The 24,462-nt window shown below is 41.0% G+C and overlaps 1 pseudogene; it reads left to right on the top strand.

Moving 5' to 3' along the window:
- The first annotated feature begins 6,716 nt into the window (after positions 1-6,716).
- Positions 6,717-24,159, top strand: LOC119540580 (annotated as a pseudogene).
- The last annotated feature ends 303 nt before the right edge of the window (positions 24,160-24,462 follow it).

Here is a 24,462-nt window from a genome sequence, read left to right as displayed (position 1 = left end):
AGACTGATATCTTGCATATATAAAGAAATCCTTCAACTCAATGACAGTAGTACAGACAGCCCAATTATAAAATGGACAAAAAATATGAAAAGAAAGTTCTCTGAAGAGGAAATACAAATGGCCAAAAACACATGAAAAAATGTTCATCTTCACTAGTTATTAGGGAGATGCAAATTAATATCAAAATGAGATATCATTTAACACCTATTAGATTGGCTGCCATTAAACAAACAGGAAACTACAAATACTAGAGAGGATATGGAGAAATTAGAACTCTTATTCACTGCTTCGATCAGCAATTTCACCTCTCATTATATACCCAGAAGATCTGAAAGCAGTGACATGAACAGATATCTGCACACGAAGGTTCATAGCAGCATTATTCACAAGTGCCAAGAGATGGAAACAATCCAAATGTCCTTCAACAGATAAGTCAATAAATAAAATGTGGTATATATACATGATGGAATACTATGAGGCAGTAACAAGGAATGAGGTCATGAAACATATGACAACATGGATGAACCTTGAAGACATAATGCTAAGTGAAATAAGCCAGGCACAAAAGGAGAGATATTGTATGTTACCACTAATGTAACTCTGTGAAAAATGTAAAATAAATGGTTTATATTGTAGAATGTAGGGAACCTAGCAATAGACAGCAAATAGTGAAGTGGAAATGATAATCTAATAAGAACAGATGAGTTATGGAAGGTAAACTTAATATTATGGGAATGCTCAGGAACAAACTGTGGTTTGTTAATTTTTGGGGGGTATTTTAGGAACAAATTGGCAGCAATGTAGTTATTTTAGATTATTTGTTTTTCTTATTCCTTTGGTTATGGTTTGCTGATTTTCTTGGGGTAGGGTAGGAACAGGTTGGAAGCAATGTAGTTATTTTAGGTTAATTTGTTTTTCTTATTCCTTTGTTCAGTTATGGTATGTTAATTTTCTTGATGTATGGTAGGAACATGTTGGAAGCAATGTAGCATTTTTAAGTTATTTGTTTTCTTATTCCTTTGAAAAAATATATAGAAGCAGAAATGAGAAAGGAATCAGTTAGAAACATCACAAAATATCAACTGTATGGAAAAGGAGGTTGCAATAAATGAAAAGAGAGACAGTAAAAGATATGACATATTAAAACAGAAGGAAAAAATGGCTGAAGTAAGTACTGCCTTTACAGTAATAACACTGATTATTAATGGATTAAACTCTCCAATCAAAAGACACAGATTGGTAGAATGGATGAAAAGCCTGATCCAAATATATGTTGTTTTAGGAGACTCAACTTAGACTTAAAGACATAAATGGGTTGAAAGGAAGGATGGAAAACTATATTTCATGCAAATAGTAACCAAAAAAAAAAAAAAAAAGAGCTTGGATAGCTACACTTATATCAGACAAAATAGACTTTAAGTCAAAAGCTGTTATGAGAGATAAATAAGAACACTACATATTAATGAAAGGGTCAATCGACAAAGTAGAAATAAAAATTATAAATATTTATGCATCTTACCATTGTGCCCCAAAATACCTGAAGAAAACACTGACAAAACTGAAGGGAGAAATAGACACCTCTACAATAATAGTTGGAGACTTCAATAAACTACTCTCATCAATATATAGAAAATCTAGACAGAAGACCAATAAAGAAACAGAGAATGTGAATAATATAATAAATGGCCTAGACCTAATAGACATATACAGAACAATGTACCACTAAACAGCAAATGCACATGGATCATTCTCCAGGATAGACCACATGTTAGATTACAAAAAGTCTGAATACATTGAAAAAGATTGAAAATATAGAAAGGAACTTCTCTGACCATAATGCAAAGGAACTGGAAGTCAGTAACAGGAAGAAAACTGGAAAATCAACTAGTGTATGGAAGTTAAATAGTGCACTCTTAAACAATCAATAGGTCAAGGCAGAAATTACAAAGGAAATCAATTAATATCTTGAGATGAATAAAAACAAGAACACAAATGTGGTGGTTTAGAGCTGTATGCACCCCATGAAAACATGTTCTTCAATCTAATCCATTTCTGTGGGTATAGACTCATTTAAGTAGGACCTTTTGATGAAGCTACTTCAGTTAAGGTATGACCCACCTCATTCAGGGTGGGTCTTAATCCTATTACTGAAGTCCTTTATAAATGGAATGAATATATAGAGAGAGTAGGAGAAACACAGAAGCAAGAAGCTGAAATCAGTAAAACCTGGAAGAGAAGGAAGAGATCAATAGACCACCATATGCCTTGCCATGTGGCAGAAGTGCCAAAGATCACCAACAGCCAGTCTTTGGGAAGAAAGCATTGCCTTGATGATGCCTTGATGTGGATATGTTCTCAGCCCCAAAACTGCAAGCTAATACATTCCTATTGTTCAGCTGAAAAATTTCATGGTATTTTCTTTTAGCAGTATAGGAAAAACAAGGCCAGCTGAGGTGCTTGCTGATGATAAAGGAAATATGAAATTGGTAGTGGAATAAGGTAGTTATAAATATCAGCTACAACCATGTGTCCAGCTATAGAAATGAGGACTGTAATTGTTATGAAATTTTCTTCCTTGTTCTGTTATGAGTATGTTGGTATATGTACATAAAGTGAATATCTTTGTTTTCTTCCCTATCTTATTCATTTATCATATGACATAAGTTGTGCAAACTTAATGTTATAGTTTTAAGTTATAGGATATCAAGTTTAAGAGTGAATATCACCCAAGGACTTTGCACCCTATTCTGTGAGTGTTGGTGCATTTCTGGTTACATGCAGGACAGTTGAGTATTGATAGGTGAAAATATTTCTTTTTTAATTGATAGATTAAGTATCATTTTAGTTGATGTGTATGGCTGCCAAATTGACATGTGGTGGACTGTGATGGTTAAGTCCAGGTGTCAACTTGACCAGGTTTTGGTGTCCAGTTTGGTCAAGCAAACACTGGGCTGACTGTCACTATGAGGATATTTGATAGACTTAAATCATCAGTAAGTTGATTGTTTCCATGGATGATTACATCTACAATCAACTGAGGAGGTTGCCTTCAACAATGAGAGGCATTTCATCCAATCACTTGAAGGCTCTGAAAGAAGTGATGATTTCAGAAGTCAGAAGAGAGAATTGCCATGTCTACTTCAGTCAGCCAGCTTCTCCTGGGTTATTCCTCAAAAACATGTGATATAATACAGCATATTAATAGAATGAAGGGGGAAAAACACATGACCATCTCAATTGACACAGAAAAGGGATTGGCAAAATCCAGCACCCATTCTTGATTAAAAAAAAGAAAGACAAAATAGGAATAGAAGGAAACTTCCTTAACATAATGAAGGGCATATATGAAAAACCCACAGCTAATATCATATTTAATATGAAAGACTAAAAGCTTTCCCACAAAGATCAGGAAAAAGACAAGGATGCCCACTGTTACCACTATTATTTGATATTGTACTGGAAGTTCTAGTCAGAGCAGTTAGGCAAGAAAAAAGAAATAAAAGACATTCAAATAGGAAAGGAAGAAATAAAACTTTCACTATTAACAGATGCCATGATCTTATAGAAAGTCCCCCAAAATCTACAACAAAGCTTTTAGAAGTAATAAACTAAGTCAGCAAAATGACAGGGTATAATATGAACATGCAAAAATTATTAGTGTTTCTATATGTTAGTAATGAGCAATCTGAAGATGAAATAAAGAAAAAATCCATTTACAATAGAAACTAAAAGAATCATACATCTAAGAGTAAATTTAGCTAAGTATGTAAAGGACTTATACAAATAAAACTATAAAATTTTGCTAAAAGAAATCAAAGAAGATATAAATAAGAGGAAGGACATCCCATGTTTATCTGTTGGAAGACTAAATGTTGTTAAGATGTCAATTCTACCCAAAAAGATTTACAGATTCAGCACAGTCCCAGTCAAAATCCCAACAGCCTATTTTCCAGAAATGGAGAAGCCAATTATCAAATTTATGTGGAAGGGTAAGGGCACAAATAGCCAAAACCATCTTCAAAAAGAAGAAGAAATGTGGAGAACTCACACTTTCAAACTTTAAAGCTTAATTCAAATCTAAAGTGGTCAAAAAAGCATAGGTATTTGAACAAGGATAGATAAATAGACAAACAGAAATCAAATTGAGAGTTCAGAAGTAGGCCCTCACATCTATGGTCAATTGATTTTTGTCAAGGCTGCCAAGTCCTCTCAATTGGGAAAGAATAGTCTCTTCAACAAATGGTGATGGGAGAACTAGAAGTGCATATGCAAAAGAATAAAGGAAGGCCCCTACTTCATACTGTATACAAAAAACTCAAAATGGATCAAAGACCTAATTATAAGAAACAGGACTTTAAAACACCTAGAGGAAGATGGAGGGACACATCTTCACAATCTTGTTTTAGGCAATGGTTTCTTAGACTTTACACCCAAAGTACAAGCAACAAAAGAAAAAAAAATGATAAATCTCATCAAAATTAAAAACTTTTGAGCCCCAGAAGATTTTATCATGAAAGTGAATAAACAATGGGAGAAAATATTTGGAAATCACATAACTGATAAAGGTTTAATATACAGAATATATAAAGAAATCCCACAATTTAACAGTTAAAAAAAAACCTAAGTTTAAAATGGGCAAAAGATTTGAACAGAGTCTTGAAGAGGATATACAAGTGGCTAAAAAGTACATGAAAAGATTCACAATTTAACAGTAAAAAGACAAACAACCAAAGTTTAAAATGGGAAAACATTTGAAAAAACATTCTTGAAAGAGGATGTACAAATGGCTAAAAAGTACATGAAAAATCATTAACCATCAGGGAAATCAAAACCATGAGATACCACTTCACACCCACTTGAATGGCTACTATCAAAAGAAGAGAAAATTTCAAGTGTTAGAGAAGACGTGGAGAAAAAGCAACATTCATTCATTGTTGGTATGGAATGTAAAATGGTGCTGCCACTGTGGAAAAGAGTTCAGCAGTTCCTCGGAAAGATTATTATAGAATTTCCACATGATCCAGCAATCCCTCTTACTAGGTATATACCCAAAAGAATTTACAGCAGGGACTTAAATAGGTATTCACACACCAATGTTCATAGCAGCATTACTTTCAATTGCCAAATGTTAGAAGCCAACCAAGTGTCCATCAACTGATGAATGAATAAGCAAAATATGGTACATAAATAAAATGGAATACTGTTCAGTATTAAAAGGGAATGGAGGTCTGATTTTCATGACAACATGGATGAACCTTGAAGACATTATGTTGAATGAAATAAGCAAGACACAAAAGGCAAATATTGTATAATGTCAATGATATGAAACACATAGAATAAGCAAACTCATAGAGTTAGAATCTTAGCATGTAGGTTATAATCAGCTTGTTTAGGGGTAAATTTTGTGGCCTGAATGCTTAAATTGTATAAAATTTCTATTTGCGCTGATTGTAAAGTTTTGAAAATGGATTGTGGTGATGGTAGCACAACATTGTAAATATAATTAATAGCAATGAATTAAAACATGAACGTCGGATTCTGGAAAGATGGTGGCATAGAAAGAAGTGGAAGACTTAGTGTCCCACAGAACAGTTCATAAATGAACAAAAAAAACAGTAAATAACCTGGAATAACAGCGGGGAGACAAACGTGACTGTACACTCAACATCCACCGACATGAATTTGGAGGAATGCCCGAGATCACACCATAAAATCTGTAAGTAAAACTGCGGACCCATGCTGAGAGCCGAGAACTGTGAGCAGCCACATTCCGGATTAGGCCTAGTAGACAAGCTGCAGCCTGCCCCTGAGTTCCCCCCGCCCATCGAGTGGTGCAAAGATGGCGCCCACATCCTGCTTCCGCTTTGTGATGTATGTGACAACCCTCTGTATTCACCAATCATGCTTGTATGCGTGGCGTTTGCCCATTGGATATACGTAAGGTTTATAAGAAAGTTCCCGGGCAGAGCTCGGAGAGACAGCCCACAAGGAGCCGCGCCTGACGGCCGCATCGAGGTTGTTCTCCCCCAAGGCGTCTTGCCCCGGGCGGAACCTGTAAAGAGGATGATTGCCTAGTTCCATTAAAAGCCTACATGCTTCACTGCTGCGAGTCCAGAGTGATCACGAGTGCGTCGGGTAAGACATTGTCCGCACCCTCTCTCCCCTTATCTCTCTGGTCCCCATCGCCGGCCGACCGGGGACTCGAGGCGGGGCGGAGAGAGCGCCGGACAAGTGGTGGCCCGTACGGGGACCCTCATTCGCGTTCCCCTCGACCCGACGGAGACGTGCTCCCGGGATCCGTGGCTTGACTTCCGCGACTGATCACCGCGAGAAGGTAAGCACCCCTTTTTTTCGTGCGAGGACTAGGGCCCGTGGGCGTTCAGGTAGCCCCGGGGACTCGGAAGAGCTCTCCGAGTGATTAAGAGATAGTGCCGACTGCAAGCATGGGGCAGTCTGAAAGCTCACCCCTATTAACCCCCTTAAAGACCCTTTTGAAGCAGCGGGGTATCTCAGTTAAGAAAAGTTCTCTCCAACGATTCCTTGATGATGTGGCCACTTTTGCCCCCTGGTTTCCCTGCTCTGGCAGCCTCAACCTGCCCTCTTGGATGAAACTTGGCCGTGATATAGACCGAGCGCGCCAAACGGGCATTTGTCTGGACCCAGTCCTGGTCCTTATATGGGAGACTGTTCGTGCTGTACTTGAGCTGGAATCGGCCATGGGCCTGACCACGCCTGCTGCCTTGTTGCAGGTGCGACATGCGCTCCAAGAAACTCAGTCCGTTTCATCCGCGGAGGGCACCCATAAGGGCAAGCCGCCAGAGTCGAGTACTAGTTCTGATAGTTCTGACTCAGATTCTGAAAGCGAGGCAGACGAGGGACCGGAAGCATCCCCGCTAATTGAGTGGGAGGAGCCTCCCGCCACACCCGTGCGGCCTTCCGCCCCGCCAATGTCTACCGCTGCACCCCCAGGGACACCCCAGCTCCTAACTGACGCCTTGGGCGGTCCCACCAAAGGACCTCGCCGAGAGCTCCCTCTAGTGGCCATGCCCAGTAAATGTAATTATCCTTTGCTGCCAGACCCGGAAACCCCGATGGGCCGGTCAGGGGAGGAGCAACCTTTGCCGTACCCCCCGCCCGAGTACAAAGGCCCTGACCCGGTGCTCAGCTGGGCCAGAGGCTCTGTTTGTGTTTTTCCCCAGGAACCAGGACGTCAACCAGTGTGGGTTCCGGAAAGACTGGTGAGAACCGTGCAGTCGCCTGAGAACACCAAAGAACTGCAGCCTGACGGGTCGTTAAACCCCCAACGTGACCTGTTGGATCCAGTCCTCAACTCGCGTGATGAGCGGTCAAATGATGTCGACGGTGTCGACCACTCCCCAGCAGACCGGGAAGAGGGCCAGGAATATTGACCTTTTTTCCCTCCTGGTTCTCTTGGCCTAATCTGACCAACTGGGTTCTTCTTGCTGTGGGGTTATTAGTAGGTTTGATCATTGTTAAGAGTTTGCTGGAGCGTTTGTTTCAAAGACAACAGCAATTACGTGTTACCGCCATGATGGCCATGTCCTCTGCCTGTAACCCTCCTGATGACTATAGTCCCTCTGCCCAGCACCCATCCCAACCACTCGAAGCGGGGCATTTGGGGGCAAGGTTCGCAGCTAAGTATTTGGCAAAATCCCGGATATAAATAATCGGCACCAGTGGTCCTATTTTTGTCTCAGGTAGATCTCTTAGGCAGAGTCCTAGTTGTGGCCAGACGGGACCCCTGCCATTGCACAGAGACACCTAGTGACGCCCTCGACACTGGCTACCGTTCTCCTAACCCTCTTGTCCCCCAGTTGCGAGACTGAGTACTGCAAGGAGAGCCACATGGTTTCCAGCTCATGGGCTCTCCGGTCTCTATATGAAGTGAGCATTCTGGTCGGTGCCAGAGGCCCCGCCGCAGTATGGCCGGGACCTAGTCCAGACTCCCCAAAGCACCAAAACATACGTTGTGGGCCATCTAGGTCCACGGGAGCACATTCATCACTGGAGACACTGGGGCATCAAAATAAAAACAAAAAGGGGGAGATGTGAGCAGCCACATTCCGGATTAGGCCTAGTAGACAAGCTGCAGCCTGCCCCTGAGTTCCCCCCGCCCATCGAGTGGTGCAAAGATGGCGCCCACATCCTGCTTCCGCTTTGTGATGTATGTGACAACCCTCTGTATTCACCAATCATGCTTGTATGCGTGGCGTTTGCCCATTGGATATACGTAAGGTTTATAAGAAAGTTCCCGGGCAGAGCTCGGAGAGACAGCCCACAAGGAGCCGCGCCTGACGGCCGCATCGAGGTTGTTCTCCCCCGAGGCGTCTTGCCCCGGGCGGAACCTGTAAAGAGGATGATTGCCTAGTTCCATTAAAAGCCTACATGCTTCACTGCTGCGAGTCCAGAGTGATCACGAGTGCGTCGGGTAAGACATTGTCCGCACCCTCTCTCCCCTTATCTCTCTGGTCCCCATCGCCGGCCGACCGGGGACTCGAGGCGGGGCGGAGAGAGCGCCGGACAGAGAACCTAGAGCCGAGAGCCCCTCCCTCACGGAAGCTGCGCTGTGCACTTTCTCAGCCCAGTTCCAAGTGAGGTTTTAATATTAACTGCTCAATACAGACAGCGAATCCTCAAAAAGCAGACAGAGGCTTTTGGTGACAACTGACCTTGGGAGAATCGCAGGATAGGGAGCCCAGAGGATCAGGTGCTATATCTGGCTGACGGGAGAACCTGGGAGGTTTTCTGTCTCTTGCTCTCTCTCTGTGGAGAAAACCTCAGCTGTTCTCAGCCCACAACGTGTTGCAGTAAAGACAGCCTCACACATTCTGCCTTCTGAAACGAGCTGAGAGCCCCGCAGCATGGCCCAGCAGCCCGGGGCTTCCCTTGGGGAACAGCACACACTGATGATGTAGCATGGCATTTTCTCTCAGCTGAGGAAGGATCGCGGCTGGGAGGGGGGATCCGCTCGGAGAGCCTGGGGGTGCTGCACCGAGTCCGGTGGTTTGTGGGACACCGAGAGAGAACTGCTCTTCCTCCCTGGCCACCCTTGCATGTGCCCCACATCCAGGGTGGACGGCTCCAGCGGCACACCCAGGTTGAGTTCTCCAACTGAACATATGGGAATCGTTTCCCCACACTCCATGGAGAAAAGGTTCAGAACTGACTTGAGGGATATAGGTGACTCACAGATGCCATCTGCTGGTTAGTTAGAGAAAGTGTACGTCACCAAACTGTGTCTCTGAAAAATTAGATCGATATCCTTTTTTTTTTGATACAACTTGAAAGAACCCTATCAAGTAAAACAAATGCCAAGAGGCCAAAAACAACAGAAAATCTTAATGCATATGATAAAACCAGACGATATGGAGAATCCAGCTCCAAACACACAAATCAAGATTTTGGAGGAAACGTTCTACCTCGCAAAATTAATTAAAGAGCTACAATCAAAGAATGAAAACATGGCAAAGGATTTAAAGGACATCAAGAAGACCATGGCCCAGGATATAAGTGCCATAAAGAAGAACCTAGAAGACCATAAAGAAGACATTGCAAGAGTAAATCAAAAAATAGAAGATCTTATGGAAATAAAAGAAACTGTTGGCCAAATTAAAAAGACTCTGGATATTCACAATACAAGACTAGAGGAAGCCGAACAACATCTCAGTGTCCTAGAAATCCACAGAACAGAAAATGAAAGAACAAAAGAAAGAATGGAGAAAAAAAATGAAAAAATCACAATGGATCTCAGGGATATGATAGATAAAATAAAACGTCCAAACTTAAGACCCATTGGTGTCCCAGAAGGGGAAGAGAAGGATAAAGGTCTAGAAAGAGTATTCAAAGAAATTGTTGGGGAAAACTTCCCTAACCTTCTACACAATATAAACACACAAAGCATAAATGCCCAGCAAACTCCAAATAGAATAAATCCAAATAAACCCACCCCAAGACATATTCTGATCAGACTCTCAAATACTGAAGAAAAGGAGCAAGTTCTGAAAGCAGCAAGAGAAAAGCAATTCACCACATACAAAGGAAACAATATAAGACAGTAGTGACTACTCAGTGGCCACTATGGAGGCGAGAAGGCAGTGGCATGACATATTTAAAATTCTGAGAGAGAAAAATTTCCAACCAAGAATTCTTTATCCAGAAAAACTCTCCTTCAAATTTGAGGGAGAGCTTAAATTTTTCACAAACAAACAAATGCTGAGAGACTTTGCCATTAAAAGACCTGCCTTACTTCAGATTCTAAAGGAAACCCTACCAACAGAGAGACAAAGAAAGGAGAAAGAGAAATAGAGAATTTTAACAGATATATATAGTACCTTACATCCCAAATCACTAGGACACTCATTTTTCTCTAGTGATCACAGATCTTTCTCCAGAAGGGACCATAAGTTGGGACATACAACAAGCCTCAAGAAATTAAAAAAAAAAAAAAATTGAATATTCTCAAAGAATATTCTCCAAACACAATGGAATAGAAATAGAAGTCAATAATTTTTGAACTATAACGCCACTATTTGCTTCCTACATGATAAAAAATACATAAACTCTAAGGACAAATCAGAGGTTTTGAACTCAATGTAAAATATGTAATTTTAGACAACTATATAAAGGTGGGGGAATGAAGAAGTATAGGAACATAATTTATGTGCCCTATTGAAGTGAAGGTGGTATCAAAGAAAAACAAGATTGATAGGGATTTAAGAGGTTAATTTTAAGCCCCACAGTAAACACAAAGAAATAATCAGAGAATATAACCATAGAGATGAAAAGTAGAGTTTGGGTTAAGAGAAATGGGGAAAGGGGCAATGGGGAGTTAAGAAAGGAGTGTAGGGTTGCTGTTTGAGGTGAAGGGAAATTTCTAGTAATGGATGGTGGGAAAGAGCATAACATCATTCTAAATGTGATTAATCCCACTAATGGAAGACTAGGTAGGGGGTGGAATGGGAAGATTTAGGCTGCATATATGGTTCCACAATTGAAAAAAGAAAAAAAATAGTTTAATTAGATGACAATTGAATGCTAAGGATGAACTTGGATGGGATTGGAGGGTGGAGGACAGGTGGCTTGAAGGGACACAGTTAAGACATAAGGAAAAGGAAATATAGAATGTAAGCATTGTATCATTGTTGAATCTCTTATACTTCTTAGCTTTGCTTAATGGAATTACATAAAAGGATGTTCTTGTTCATGGGAAGTACATACGTGAATTATAGTGTATGTTCAAGGATGTGTGCAGCTAACTCTCATATGTTCAGAAGACAGAGAAATACATGATGGATGATACATAGGGAGAGAGGGAGGGAGGGACAGAAAGAAATAGTGATGTGACACATGTTAAAGTTGGTGGATTGAGCTATCAGGGGAGGGGGGTCAGGGTATGATGGAGTTCTGTGTATGGGGCTAGTATTGTTTTTGCAACTATTCATGTAACTTTGAATTTATTTCAAAATAAATAAATAAATAAATAAATAACATGAATGTCATTAAAGGGGAAATTTGGGATCATATTTATGTTACTAGAATAAATATTAAAAAATAAAATCTAGGAATGTACAACAGTGAATCCTTCTATAAATTATGTATTACAGTTAAAAGTAAAATTATAAACATGTACTTTCATGAATTATAACTAATGAACTACACTAATGCAAGGTGTTAATAATAGGGTGGCTGTTCCAGTTTGTTAATGCTGCCATTATGCAAAATATCAGAAATGGATTGGCTTTTATAAAGGTTCTTTATTTGTTTATAAATTTATAGTCTGGAGGCCATGAAAATGTCCAAATTAAGGCATCAACATGAGTATACCTTCACCAAAGGAAGGCCAATGGTGTCTGGAAAACCTCTGTTAGCTTGGAAGTCATGTGACTGGCATTTGCTCATCCCAGGTTGTGTTCCTGCTCCTCTGTCAGCTCCTGTGCATTCTTCAAAATGTTACTCTTCAGGCATTTTGTCCTCTCATAGCTTCTCCAGAGCAAACTCTGGGCTATCATCTCCAAAGTGTCAGCAAAAGTCTGCTTTCAACAGTCATCTCCAAAATGTCTCTCGGCTTTTCTGAGCTCCTTCTGTTGGTGAGCTTTTTTATAGGACTCCAGTGATTAAATCAAGATCCACCCTGAATGAGTGGGGTCCATGGAAATAAGTTAATCAAATGTTTTGTCCACAGTTGATTAAGTCACAACTCCATAGAAACACTCAGCTGTAGTATTACAATGTTGTGGAGAAAGGATTGGCTATTAAATAAATGGAGCTATGTCAAATCACCATTCATAAAGAAAGTCATAATACTAATTATTTACCTCACATCATATGCAAACATTAATTACAGGTGGGTTAAAAATCTATGCAAAGTAAAGAAATATTGAAAATTTTGAAGCAATCTGTTTTAATTACTATTGCTGCATAACACATTGCCCCAAACTTAAGGACATGAAATAATCACGGTTTTATGTTGTTCAGAGATTAAAGGACACCTTGTCTCTATTATCCAATGTCTGGGGCCTCAGGGATTAAGGCTAGTGTAGGGTGGACTGGTTTGACCACTGGGGGTTGGAATCATCTAAACACTCATTCACTCATATGTCTGGTGATTGACAATTAGGAAAATTGGACCACTGATATAGGTAACAACCTGTATGACTATCAAAAGCATTGAGTGAAGTGAAAGAAGCAAGACACAAAAGTGGTTATCAAGGTGGGGATGGAGTGAGCGGTTGACTGCAAAGGAAAATGTGGGACCACTTCAGGATGATAGAAATATACTATATCTTATTATGATGGTGGTTATAGGACTGAACACATTTGTCAAAAGTCATCAAAATGTACAATTAAAATAGGTGAATTTTAATGTATGTAATTATACCTCAATAAAGCTGATTAAGAAAAAGGGTTTTAAAATGCAGGCAGGATAAGAGTGCAGTGAAATATTTAAAGGTGTTTAAAGAAAAAAATCTATATCCAGTGAAGTTATCCTTCAAAACTGAAGAAGGAAAACTTCTTCAGACAAACAGAAAACTAAGGGAGTTCATCACCAAAAGATCTGCCTTGCAATATGTTAAAAGAAATTCCTCAAGGAGAAGGAAAATGATATAGGTCAGAAACTCAGGTGCCCATAAAGAAATGTAGGCAATAAAAGTAAAATAGAACATTTTATTTTTAATTTTTCTTCTTGTTAATTGATATAGAAGATAATTGTTTATTTAAAGTAGTAGTAGTAATAATCTACTGAGTGGTTGATTATAGAATGTGTATTAAGTGAAACGAATGACATCAATTTTATAAGGTATAGGAGGGAGGAGTTGGGAAAATTCCAATAAGAATTACGCACTACACATGAAGTTTTATACCATTATGTGAAAATTGACTTAGATTTGTTGTAAGTATACATTGCAAATTCTAAGTCTACCACCCCAAAAAGTTTTTTACAGAAGAATAACTGAAATGCCAAGAGAGGAGAGAAAATGGAATCACATAAAATATTCAGTTAAAACCAGAAGTCATAAAAGGAGGGAAAAAAGAAGCAAATAACAAGTGCAAAATATAGTTATGATATATATCAATACAACTATATCAATAATCACTTTGAGTATGGTCTGACTACAACAATTAAAAGACAGAGATTGTCAGAGTGAATTTAAAAATACCTAAATATATTTTGTTTAAGAAAACCACTTTGGAAGTGAAATCTCACCTCACACCATATACAAAAATCAACTCAAATGGATCAAAGACCTAAATATAAGAGCCAGAACTATGAAACTCCTAGAAGAAAACAGAAATGATGTAGATGATAAGGTTTTAATATGCAGAATATATAAAGAAATCCTACAGCTCTACCCAAAAAAAGACAAGCAACCCAATGTAAAAATGGGCCAAATTCTTGAATAGACATTTCTCCAAAGAGGATATACAAATGGCTAAAAAGCACATGAAAAGATGCTCAACATGATTATCCATCAGGGAAATGCAAATCAAAACCACAATGACATACCACTTCACACCCATTAGAAATGCTACTGTTAAAAAACAAAAGAGTAATTAATAGTGTTGGAGAAGATGTGGAGACAAAGGAATGCTCATTCATTGCTTGGGGAAATGCAAAATGATGCAGCCATGGTGGAAGAGAGTTTGGCAGTTCCTCATAAAGTTAAGTACAGAATTAACGAATGACACTGCCATTCTACTTCTAGGTATACACCCAACAGAACTGAAAGCAGAGACTTGAACTGATATATTTGCACATTGATGTTCGTAACAGCATTATTCACAATCAGCAAAAGATGGAAGCAATCCAAGTATACTTTAACTGAAGAATGAATAAACAAAATGTGGTATATACATACAATGGAATATTATTCAGGGATAAAATGGAATGAAGTTCTGTTACATGTGGCAACATGGATGAAACTTGAGGACCTCATGCTGAGTGAAAGAAATCAGGCACAAAAGGATAAATATTGTAGGATATCGCTGATATGAAATAATTAGAATAAGCAAACTCAAAGAGTCAGAATCTATAATAGAAGTTACCAGGGGATGGGGTAGGTATGAGAATAGGGAGTTAAGGCTTAAAATGTGCAGTTTCTATTTGGAACAATGGAAATGTTTTGGCAATGTATGGTGGTAATGGTAGCAGAACAATGTGAATGTAATCAACCACACATATATCTAAATGTGGTTAAAAGGGGAAATGTTATGTTGCATATACAGTACCAGAATAAACAATTTTAAAAATAATCCATGGTCCTGCACAACACAGTGAACCCTAAGTTGAACCATTAACTATAGTTAGTAGTACAATTGTGAAAATTTGCTTTCATCAATTGTAACAAATGTACCACACCAATGAAAGTTCTTAAAAATAGGGCAGTATATGTGAATCCTGTATTTTGTGCATGATTTTTCAATAAACCTGCAACTTCTCTAGCAAAAAAAAATTAAAGGAACCCACTTTAAATATAAGGACACAAGAGGAGACAGGGCAAGATTGTGGTGTAGGCAGGTGTGGGATTTAGTTCATCCTCTAGGACAGCTAGTAAATAGCCAAGAACTGTCTGGTACAACTGTTTGGGGGACTTCCTTGACCAGACACACACTGTACACCAACATTGATTGGGTGGAAGGGTCAAGATCACAGCAGAGAAACATTAGTAAACTTTTCCACACTTTAAAGGCTGGTGCCCCTCCCCTATGGGTACAGAAGCCTATCTTGGAATCTTGCCCTGTGGGAAACAGAAGCCCACCATAATAGGAGAAGGGAAGGAGAGCTTAACAAAGCTTCAGTTGCAGACTTGAGTAACAAATTCAGACTGCTGAATACAAACTCCAAGCACAGATAAATCTACAGAGAAAACATGAGAGAAACTAGGTTTCTCCCCAGCAGCAAGGAGTAGGGCTGATGAAAAGAAACAAGGGCTTTTGGAGTTGGCTGAGCTCAGAATACTGGAAAAGGGCTATGCCCCAAGAAAAGGAGCATGTAGAGCTGGGTACCAACTCTGGCCCTTGATTGAAATGTGGGGGGCTGGGGACCAAATTTGAAAAGGATTATTTTTTTCTTTTTAGCTTCCCATTAAGAAAAGCAGCAGGCATTCTCAGTTTTCAGCCATGCCTGAGGCAAGAGTGGACCTAAGGAATGCCAGAGACAAAGTAACTAATCAAATGAAAAAGATAATTCCCTAAAGGGCACATTTTCCCCAAGAAAAGGTGGAGGCAGGGCCCAGTGAAAGTGGTAGCTCTCAGACAATTAAGACCCAAGGGGCTGGGATATCAGCAGCAGTCTCAACTTACCAGGAGACAACCTATCTCAAACATGCAACAGTTTCAACCTACAAAAAGTAGAACCCAGCCTGTCTCAAGCATGCAGCCTGCAGGGAACAAGGGGCTGAAAACTGCCCCCCCCCCCAGAAAAGGGGGGGACAAGGCCCAGCACAGGCCGTGACTTATTTGAGAATTAAGATCCTAGGAATTGGAAAACAGAAACAGTTTAAGCCCACCATCAGCTTCAGCTTCTGTCTCAACCACAACTCTGAAAGGAACAGGGTCTGCTGAGAATTAAAGGCACCATATCACTTTACACCAGTGGATAGCAATGGGCTGAAAAGCACCATCTTCAGGGCAAGACAGGAAAAGAGCAGCATTAAGAGGCTTCATAGGAAAGACTGGCATCATTCTGGGATTTACTACCAAGGAACCATACTGATTACACACTATTTGTGAGTCCTGGACCTGTCTCATCTGGGAAACTCTGATTGGAGTTGGTCCTATTTGGGGAGACACTCCTCCCAGAGCCAGACATCCAGGCAAAAGTTGCTAGAGATAACAAAAGGAAAGTTAAAAATATAGAGAGGTAGGCTATTGCAAGATGGTGGCATAGGGAGGTGTGGAATTTAGTTAGTCCTCTGGAAGAGGTAGCATATAGCCAGGGACAGCTAGTAAATACTCCAGAACAGCTGTTTGAGGACCTCTGTGACCAAACACACATCATACCAGTCTGGGATGGGTGGAACTGCTGAGATCTCAGCATAAGAACTGTAAGTAAAGCTCCCCAAACTGTGGAGGTGGCACCTTTCCCACAACAGCATGGCAGGCTGAGTTGGAATACTTCCCCATGGGAATAAGAAGCAGTCTACTAGGAGGAATGAAAAGTAGTTCAACTGAGTTCCAAATGCAGTTTTAGTCAACGAATTTGGACTAATGAATACAAGCTATGAGCACAGATAAACCTGGATCAAGCAGGAAAGTGACCCAGAGGTTTCTCCTGGCAAAGAGGAGGCAGGGCTGACTGAAAAAAAAAAATGCATAAATAAATAAAAGCAGAGGCTTTTGAAGTTGGCTGAGCTCAAAATACTGAAAAAGGGCTGTGATCCAAGAAAAGGGGCACACAGAACTGTGTACAAACTCTTGTCTTTGACTGGAAACTGGGGGGCTGGGGATGGCTCTGAAAAGGGAATTTCTTTCTTTTATCCTTTTCCTTCTCTCATTCTAAGCAGCTCATTAGAGAAAGCCTCAGGCATTTTCACTTGTCAGTGCTGACCCCGGAAATGGTGGAGTTATGATAATCAGAAAGACAAAGGAATAAGTCAAATGTAGGAGAAAAATCCATAATGGGTTTATCTTCCCTAAGAAAAGGGGGGAATGGGGCCCAGGTCAAGTGGCTACCCTCCCTCAGAGAACTCAGATCTCTTAAGCTTGGCTTCTGACTCTCTCAGCTCTTGGTAGGGATGGGGTCTACTGAGAATTAAAGATGACACACTTCTTTCTGCCAGTGGGGAACTGTGGCTGACAAGCACCACCTGCTGGGCAGGACAGGCAAAGCAGTGTCTCAAAGGAAAGTCTGACAATGGGCTGGTCTCATCCTCAGGGAAACTTGATACTGATTACACCGACTTCCTGAAACCTGGGCCTGTCTTGTCTGGTGAAATCTGATTGGGGTAATCAAGGAAACCAGATGCCTAGAGAACAAAAAATTATGATTCACACTAGTAAAAAATAAAGATATGGCCAAATCAAAGGAAAATCTTACATTTCAAATGAGATACAGGAGTTGAAGCAACTAATTTAAAATCTTCAAACAAATATGCTAAATCAATTCAAAAATCAAATCAGTGAGTTGAGGGAAGATATGGCAAAAGAGATGAAGGACATAAGGAAAACATTGGACAAACATAAGAAAGAACTTGAAAGTTTGAAAAAACAATTGGCAGAACTAACAGGAATAAAGGCACAACAGAAGGGATGAAAAACACAATGGAGACATACAACAGCAGATTTGAAGAGGCAGAAGAAAGGATTCAGTAACTAGAGGACAGAACATCTGAAATCCTACACAAAAAAAGAACAGATGAAGAGTGGAAAAATATGAGCAAAGTTTCAGGCAATTGAATGGAACATGAAGCACATGAATATATGTGTCATGGGTGTCCCAGTAGGAGAAGAGAAGGGAAAAATGGCAGAAAGAGCAATGTAGGAAATAATCACTGAATAATCCCTTCCCCATCTCTTATGAGACATAAAATTGCAGATCCAAGAATCACAGCATACCACAAATAGAATAGATCCAAATAGGCCTACTCCAGGACACTTAGTGATCAGATTATAAAAAATAATATAGAGGCATAAAACAAAACAAAATGAAACAAACAGCAGGTCAGTATCCCCTGAGGAGGATGAGGGAAGAAAGAACTTTCTCCTGGGGGTGAAACAACTGCACACACAAAAAAGCGCAATCTCAAAAAACGTCCATATATGCAGGGCAATAACCAGAGAAACAAGAGCTGAAAAGTTCTGATTAGTTAGGAAGCTATGCTAGAGGTCTAGAATAAGTTAAATCAAATGTCAAAGAATAGATATAGAACAAAGCAAACCAACAAGAAAACCCTGGGCCAAAGAGAGAAAAGAACTTCCAAAATAAACTAATCGAGAAAATCAGATGCCTAGACACCAGCAAAAAATCATGAGTCTTACTAGGAAGTATAAAGATATGGCCCAATCAAAGGAACAAACTAACAATTCAAATGAAATATAGGAGTGAAACAAACAATTAAAAATGATCAAATAAATATGTTAAATCAGTTGAAGGGAAATGTGGTAAAAGAGATGAAGGATATAAAGAAGACACTGGGTGACCATACAGAACTTGAAAGCTTGTGAAAACAAATGGCAGAACTTATGGGAATAAAAGACACAATAAAAGAGATGAAAAACAAAATGGAGACACACAATAGCAAATTTGTAGAGGCAGAAGAAAGGATTAGTGAACTAGAGTAAAGAACATCTGAAATCCCACACACAGAAGAACAAACAGGGAAAAGAACAGAAAAATATGAACAGATCTCAGGGAATTGAACAATAACATGAAGCACACGAATATATGTGTGACATATGTCCCAGAAGGAAAAGAAAATGGAAAGGGTCAGAAAGAATAATGGAGGAAATAATCACTGAAAATTTCCCAGCTCTTATGAAAGACATAAAATTGCAGGTCCAAGAAGCACAGTGTACCCCAAACAGAATATATCCAAGTTGATCTATGCCAAAACAGTTACTAGTCAACTTGTCAAATGTCACAAAGAGAGAATTCTGAAAGCAGCATGAGAAAAGTGATCCATCACATAAAAGGGAAGCTGATAAGACTAAGTGCAAATTTCTCAGTAGATAACATAGAGGCAAGAAAGCATTGATATGATACATTTAAAATACTGAAACAAAAACTGCCAACCAAGAATTCTATATCCAGTAAAACAGTTCTTCAAAAATGAGGGAGAGTTTAAAATATTTAAAGATAGACACTGAGTGAGTTCATGAACAGGAGACCTCCTCTACGAGAAATACTAAAGGCAGTGCTACACACAGATAGAAAGGGACAGGAGAGAGAGGTATGGAGAAGAAGAGTGTAGAAATGAAGATTATAAATAAGGGTTACTAAAAGGTTAAAAAAAGTGAAAAAGTAAGATATATAAAATCCAAAAGACAAAATGGCTTAAGAAAGTACAGCCTTACAGTAATAACAATAAATGTTAATGGATTACACTCCCCAATCAAAAGACACGGACTGGCAGAATGGATATTAAAAAACCAACCAACCAACAAACAAAAAAAACAGGATCCTTCTGTGTGCTGTCTACAAGAGGTTCACTTTAGATCCAAGTCAAAAATAGGTTGAAAGTGAAAGGTGAGAAAAGATATTTCACATAAACAACAGCCAGAATACAGCAGTGGTAGCTATACTAATATCAGACAAATTAGACTTCAAATGTAAAACAATTAAAAGAGACAGAGAAGAACACTATGTATTAATAAAAGTCACAATTCATCAAGAAGTAATAACAATCATAAATATTAATGCCCTGTTCTAGTTTGCTAATGCTGCTGGAATGCAAAACACCAGAAATGGATTGGCTTTTATAAAGGGAGTTTATTTGATTACAAAGTTACAGTCTTGAGGCCATAAAGTGTCTAAGGTAACTTATCAACAATTGGGTACCTTCACTGGAGGATGGCCAATGGTGTCTGTAAACCTCTGTTAGCTGGGAAGGCACATGTCTGCTCCAAAGTTCTGGTTTCAAAATGGCTTTCTCCCAGGATGTTCCTCTCTAGGCTGCAGTTTCTCAAAAATGTCACTCTTAGTTGCTCTTGGGATGTTTGTCCTCTCTTAGCTTCTCCAGAGCAAGAGTCTGCTTTCAACAGCCATCTTCAAACTCTCTCTCTCATATGCAGCTACTCTCTCAGCTTCTGTGCATTCTTCAAAATGTACCTCTTGGCTGTAGCTCCTCTTCAAAATGTCACTCTCAGCTGCACTGAATTCCTTCTGTTTGTCAGCTCATTTATATGGCTCCAGTGATTTAATTCAGACCCACCCTGAATGGGTGGGGTAACACCTCCATGGCTCTGTCTTTGAAGGAATTTTTCCTTCAATTTGTTCCTTGTCTGTCTCCTCCAGTCCAGACCAGCAGTGGCTCCTTATATAAAGATCTCACAAAAATTCTGTTGGCTTCACATGAAGCACACAGGGGTCAAAGCCATCAGTCAATAGGACTTTCCACAAATCCTTTCTGGATAACTCCATTTCCAATCTTGTCTTATACTGAAATGGTGGTCGGTTCCATGTTTGGTTAAATTCTCATGTTGGGCTGTAGCTTCTGGGATTCCACCCCATGGAAGCCCAGAATTTTCCAAACCATCAGATTCTGGTTTCTTTGAACCCAAGAGTTCAGCTCTAAGTTTATATCTGTCCTGTCACATTTTACTATAACCTGCAAGGAGAAGCCAGGCTACTTGTATATTTTGCTTGGAGATCTCATCAGCTAAATATTCCAGGTTGTTGCTTTCAAATTCTGCCTTCCATCCAACACCAGGACTCAATTTTGCCAAATTCTCTGCCACTTTAAAACAAGGATTGCCTTCCTTTCAGTTTGCAACAACACACTCATCATTTGGGCTCAAGGCCTCATCAGAAGTATCTTTCAAATCCATATTTCCATAAACAGTCTCTTCAAAGCAGTTTAGGCCTTTTCTATCAAGCTCCTCACAATTCTTCCAGAACCTTCCCCTTATCCATTTAAAAAGCCGTTCCAACATGTTTGGTATTTGCAAACACAGCAGCACCAGCACCCCACTTCTCTGGTACCAAAATCTGTTCTAGTTTGCTAATGCTGCCAGAATGCAAAACACCAGAAATGGATTGGCTTTTATAAAAGGGGGTTTATTCAGTTACACAGTTACAGTCTTAAGGCCATAAAGTATCCAAGGTAAGTCAGCAACAATCGGGTACCTTCACTGGAGGATGTCCAATGGCTTCTGGAAAACCTCTGTTAGCTGGGAAGGCAAGTGGCTGGTATCTGCTCCAGAGTTCTGGTTTCAAAATGGCTTTCTCTCAGGGCATTCCTCTCTAGGCTTCAGCTTCTCTCCAAAATGTCACTCAGTTGCTCTTGGGTCATTTGTCCTCTCTTAGCTTCTCTGGAGCAAAAGTTTGCTTTCAAAGGCCATCTCCAAAATGTCTCTGTAAGCTTCAGCTCCTCTCTTAGCTCAGCTCCTATGCATTCTTCAAAGTGTCCCTCTTGGCTGTAGCAAGCTCACTCCTTCTGTCTGAGCTTATATAGTGCTCCAGTAATCAAGGCCCACACTGAATGGGCGGGGCCACATCTCCATGGAAATTATCTCATCAGAGTTATCACCTACAGTTGGGTGGGTCACATCTCCATGAAAACAATCAAAGGATTCCAATCTAATCATTACTAAAATGTCTGCCCACAAGATTGCATCAAAGAACATGGCTTTTTCTGGGGGACATAATACATTCAAACTGGCACATGACCCAAGCCAGTTTGCCAGCAAAATACTTGAAGCAAATACTGAACACTAAAGGGAGAAGTAGACTCCTCCACGATAATAGTTGTAGACTTCAATACACCACTCTCATCAATGGATAGAACATCTAGATAGAGGATCAGTAAAGAAACAAAGATCTTGAATAACATGATAAAGGAATAAGACTTAGACATTTACAGAACATTGCACCCCACAACAGCAAGATATACATTTTTCTCTAGTGCTCATGGATCATTCTCTAGGATAGACCACATGTTGGGTCACAAAGCCGGTCTCAATAAATTTAAAAAGATCAAGATTATCCAAAACACTTTGTCAGATCATAATGGAAAAGTTGGAAATCAATAACAGGCAGAAGGCTGTAAAATTCACAATATATGGAGGCTAAACAACACACTCTTAAACAACCAGTGGGTCAAGGAAGAAATTACAATAGAAATTAATAAATATCTTGATGCAAATGAAAATGAGAACACAGCATATCAAAACTTATGAGATGGGATTCCCAGAGCGCTCCACAGTGGTGTGGAGGGAGGCCTTGTTCCCGCATTAAGCCGCCTCAGTCTCCTCAGCTTCAGCCTCCATGCCAGGCCCAGCCCCTCTGCACCATGTCAGACTGTGGCATGGGAGGACCCCTGCTCAGGCTACTGCCACCTGCTGGTGCCAGCAGGGGTGCTGGGGGAGACCCTCTGCTGGGTCCTCTGGGCACAGGGGACCAGGGTGGTAGTGGCCCTGACAGTGGCAGCCCAGGTGGGGTATCAACCAGGGACCCTTGTAGCCACCCAGCAGGGGCATCCCAGGGATCCGTAAAGATGCCTTCACCAATGCTGTGCAGCAGGCCCGCCAGACTGCAGCCAAAATTTGAGGTGATGCTGAGTGAATAACAGGACTCCTGATTTTAGTTTTGGGGGACAAGAGAGACGATTGGAAGATGGAGACCAACCAGACAGCAAGAAGCTGGCTGCCCAGGGAGACTCAATCGGTTCTCAACTTGGACCCATCCATCCTCCCCTGAGGATGTCAATGACAGAAGAGTACAACAGTATGGTAAGACTAATCATTTGCAGAGGAGGTGAACAGATTATCAAAATCCAGCAGGATTTATACTGCAAAGTACAGATCTCCCCAGATATTGGTGGCCTCCCTGAGTGCAGTGTGTCATTGACTGGAGCCCCAGAGTCTGTGCAGAAAGCAAAAATGATTCTGGACAACACTGTCTCCCGGGGTCGAGATGATCCTCCAGGACAGTTCCATGACAACACCAATGGGGGCCATAACAGCACAGTGAAGGAGATCATGATTGCCACAGGCAAAGCTGGCCTGGTCATTGGCAAAGGCGGGGAGACAATTAAGCAGCTGCAGGAATGAGGTGGAGTGAAGATGATTTTAATTCAAGACGGTTCTCAGAATACGAATGTGGACAAACCTCTCTGGATTATCGGAGATCCTTACAAAGTACAGCAAGTCTGAGAGATGGTGATGGATATCCTCTGGGAGCATGACCAAGGCAGCTTCAGGGACCGGAATGAATACAGATCCCAGATTGGTGGGGGCACTAATGTGCCAGTGCCCAGACAGTCTGTCAGCATAGTCATCAGCCAGAGAGATGATCAAGAAGACCCAGAACGATGCCAGTGTGTGGATACAGTTCAAACAAGACGATGGGACGGGTCCTCAGAAGATAGCTCACATAATGGGACCTGCTGATAGATGTGAAAATGCAGCCCAGATTACCAATGACCTCCTCCAGGCCCTCCAGGGGACACTGGCATGCCCCCAAGGGGCCAGGGCAGGGGCAGAGGCCAAGGCAACTGGGGCCCTCCTGGTGGGGAGAAGACTTTCTCTATCCCCCCACACAAGTGTGGGCTGGTCATTGGGAGAGGTGGCAAGAACATGAAAGCCATAAAGCAGTATACAGGTGCCTTTGTTGAGATCATGGCAGCTGCCACCCAACAAGATCCCCAACTTGAAACTGTTCATCATCCAGGGCTCCCCCCAACAGATCAACCACACAAAGCAGCTCATCAAGTAGATTGAGGGTCCTCTCTGCCCAGTGAGACCAGGTCCAGCAGGACCAGGTCCCACCAGCCTAATGGGGCCCTTCAACCCCAGGCCCCTCAATAAGGGACCACCAGGGGCTCCCCCTCATGCCAGGGTTCTGCCTCCTCACAGTACCCACCCGAGGACTGGGGCAATACCTACCTCCAGTGGCAACCACCTGCTCCTCCTGACCCAAGTAAAGCAGCTATGGCAGCTGCCAACCCCAATGCAGCCTCAATTGCCTACAACTTGCACTAATAGCAGCAGCCCCCGGGTCCTGTGCCAGACCCTGCACCTGCCTCCACAGTTCTGACCACTCAGGGCAAGCTCCATCAGCCCCCACCCACCGTATAGTCAGACTATACCAAGGCCTGGGTAGAATATTACAGAAAGCTTGGCCTGCAGCCCCAGCAGCCCAGAGCACCCCCACAGCAGGACTATATGAAAGCCTGGGAGGAATACTACAAAAAGCAGGCTCAAGTGGCCACTGAAGGGGAGCTAGAAACACCCCCAGGCTTCCAGCCAGACTACAGCACTGCCTGAGCTGAATACTACAGACAG

This window comes from Choloepus didactylus, chromosome 7, assembly GCF_015220235.1.
Source record: "Choloepus didactylus isolate mChoDid1 chromosome 7, mChoDid1.pri, whole genome shotgun sequence".
NCBI classification, from domain to species: Eukaryota; Metazoa; Chordata; class Mammalia; order Pilosa; family Megalonychidae; genus Choloepus; species Choloepus didactylus.
This window is presented reverse-complemented; position numbering and strand designations above follow the sequence as displayed.